The 3,045-nt window shown below is 40.1% G+C and overlaps 1 non-coding gene across 1 annotated transcript; it reads right to left on the bottom strand.

The window, feature by feature from the left end:
- Positions 1-885: 885 nt before the first annotated feature.
- On the bottom strand, positions 886-993 carry LOC127741787 (small nucleolar RNA R71). The gene has a single exon (XR_008002992.1). It is a non-coding gene; the product is annotated as a small nucleolar RNA R71 (small nucleolar RNA).
- Positions 994-3,045: the final 2,052 nt, after the last annotated feature.

Here is a 3,045-nt window from a genome sequence, read left to right as displayed (position 1 = left end):
CAATCATATCTTCTTAACCACATCTTTTTCAAAATAGTTTTTAATCATATCTTTTTGATTTCTAATTTCAAAATCTTTTTCAAAAATCACTTTACTTCTTTCTCAATCTTAGTTTTCGAAAATCATCAATCAATTTTCAAAATGTTTTTAAAATCTTTGTAATTTATTTCTTCCCCTCTTCTCACATCCTTCTATTTATGGACTAACATGTACAATTCAAACTCTATCTTTCTAAGTTCGAATTCTTCTACCTCTTCCTTCTATTTTTCTTTTCCTCTGACACCTCAAGGAATCTCTATACTGTGACATAGAGTATTCTATATTTTCTTGTTCTCTTCTCTTTCATATGAGCAGGAGCAAAGACAAAAGCATTCTTGTTGAGGCTGACCCTGAACCTGAAAGGACCTTGAAGCGAAAGCTAAGAGAAGCTAAAGCACAACTCTCTGTAGAGGACCTAGCAGAATTCTTCAAAGAAGAAGACATGGCAGCCGAAAACAACAACAATGCCAACAATGCAAGGAAGGTGCTGGGTGACTTTACTGCACCTACTCCCGACTTCTATGGGAGAAGCATCTCTATCCCTGCCATTGGAGCAAACAACTTTGAGCTTAAGCCTCAATTAGTTTCTCTAATGCAACATAATTGCAAGTTTCATGGACTTTCATTGGAAGATCCTCATCAGTTTTTAGCTGAATTCTTGCAAATCTGTGACACTGTCAAACCAATGGGATTGAACCTGAGATCTACAGACTTATGCTATTCCCTTTTGCTGTAAGAGACAGAGCTAGGATATGGTTGGACTCACAACCTAAAGAAAGCCTGAACTCTTGGAAAAAGCTAGTCAATTCCTTCTTGGCAAAGTTCTTTCCACCTCAAAAATTGAGTAAGCTTAGAGTGGAAGTCCAAACCTTCAGACAGAAGGAAGGTGAATCCCTCTATGAAGCTTGGGAAAGATACAAACAATCGATCAGAAAGTGTCCTTCTGACATGCTTTCTGAGTGGAACATCATAGATATCTTCTATGATAGTCTGTCTAAACTGTCTAAGATGTCCTTAGATAGCTCTGCTGGAGGATTGATGCATTTGCATACTTGCTATATTAGCTAGTTAGTTTGGTTGGTTTTAGCTTAGTTTCACTCATTTTTCTCTAAATAAACAAGTATTTTTATGAGTTTTGTCTTCATGCATGAGAATATCAAGGAACATGTTGATTGTAGCCAAATTTATGCAAATGATTTAAGGAATACATAAATGAATGAGTATGAATGAATCTCATGAAATTGATTGCATGGAATGGCAATACTTTGAGACAATTTCTTGGGTTAATGATAGGTAATGAAGTAAGAAGGCTATGGAGCAAGAATTTGAGCAAGAAAGATTAGGGACATAGCAAGCTTGGCGAGGAGAAAGAGACTTGAGCGTTGCCAATGTGCATTATCACTTGAGTGCTTGGCAATAACGCCAAGTAGCCCTGGAAGGTGAATTGGAAGCTTCAAAGCAAGTTGCCAACTTGAATGTACAATGGCGTGTTCCAAGGCAACGCCAGGAAGTAATGCTTGGAAGGCACCAAGCCTTGGATCTCCACCCACGTTGCCAACACCAGGAAACATAGGTGTGTTCAAGGACAACGCCAAGCAACAAGCATGGAGCCTGGAGGAAGGCTCGAGCACGTTGCCAACGCCAGCTTCTAAAGGCGTGTTCCAAGGCAACGTGACAAGCAAAGTTGAAGGCTAGAAAGCAGCCCTGGAAGGGAGCACGAGCACGTTGCCAACGTGCCAACAAGGGGGCGTGTTTGAGGACAACGCCAGCCCCATGTTCTAGCCTTGGGAGGCTTGGCACGTTGCCAACTTGAGAAGAAAGGGGCGTGTTCGGCAACAACTTGGCAGCCTGACCTTACCTTCTTTGAGGAAGCATAACTTGAGCTACAAAGCTCCAATTAAGATGATTCCAAGTGCATTAGAAAGAAGACACTCTGAGCTTTCCAATGATGTATGATAGTCCATATTGAAGCAGAGGATTGACACTCAAATTCTGGGCAACATTAGGCATGAGAGAAGAGTCAAGAAGAAGAAAAGCAAGTTGTTGGCAATAACTTGGGCCAGCAACGCCCAAGTCTCAAAGCTCACTCCCAGGAAAACACCATGCACGTTGCCAACGTGCATTAAGGCTAGCGTTATTGGCAACAACGCCAAGCCATTGGGCCAGAAGCATCATGAATGAGCTCCTCCTTCCATGTCTAGAACACTTCTTCCATGGAGCCAAGAATTCAACAAAGAGAAAGCCCACATTGCTAGCCCAATTGAAGATCTTTGAAGGAGTTTTAGGACTAATATAAATAGAGAAGGAGTTTGTACTTTGAGGGGACTTTTTGACACTTAGATTTCTAGACTTTTAGCACTTACTAGCACTTTTACTTGGAGAACTCTCTAGCACTTCCGGAAGGATACCCGGAGAGCTATTTTGGTTCTTCTTGGAATTTTTCTTCTTCATTTTTTTAGTTTTTAAACATTTTCTTCTTCTTCTTCATTTTTCTTCACACTTAGTTTGCTTTTCATTTATGGCAATTGTTGTTGAAATTGGAGCTATGATTCACTAAACCCCACTTTCATTAGGGGGAAGAGCTCTGCTTGTTTGAATGCATTGATACATCATCTTCTCCTTCTCAATTCAAGTGGTTAATCCAAGAGGAAATTCTTGTTCTTCAAAGATTCAACCACCATCGAGAGAGGGGTTAATCTATATGAATTATGTGGTGAACTTGAGAAATGAACCACATAGTTCAGTTTAGAGTTCATCCTTTCATAATCTCCTTAATCAATACACTTTGGTTGGTATGTGAGATGTAACCTCCCTAAGTTGAGATTCTGGAAATTGTGTGGCTTGGATTAGAAATTGAGCTTCATCTCTTCTCATGAACAATTAGATCACGAGAGTGGCAATTGGCTATGTTGAGAGAAATTGGATCACCAAGAGATTGGGATTCAATTACCCACTTGCCATGGATCTATACCCATGATTGAGAAGGAATTGATCAACATCAATTCA

The sequence above is a fragment of the Arachis duranensis genome, chromosome 9 (genome assembly GCF_000817695.3).
Source record: "Arachis duranensis cultivar V14167 chromosome 9, aradu.V14167.gnm2.J7QH, whole genome shotgun sequence".
Lineage (NCBI taxonomy): Eukaryota > Viridiplantae > Streptophyta > Magnoliopsida > Fabales > Fabaceae > Arachis > Arachis duranensis.
The sequence above is the reverse complement of the archived record's forward strand: the minus strand, read 5'-3'. Positions and strand labels throughout refer to the sequence as shown.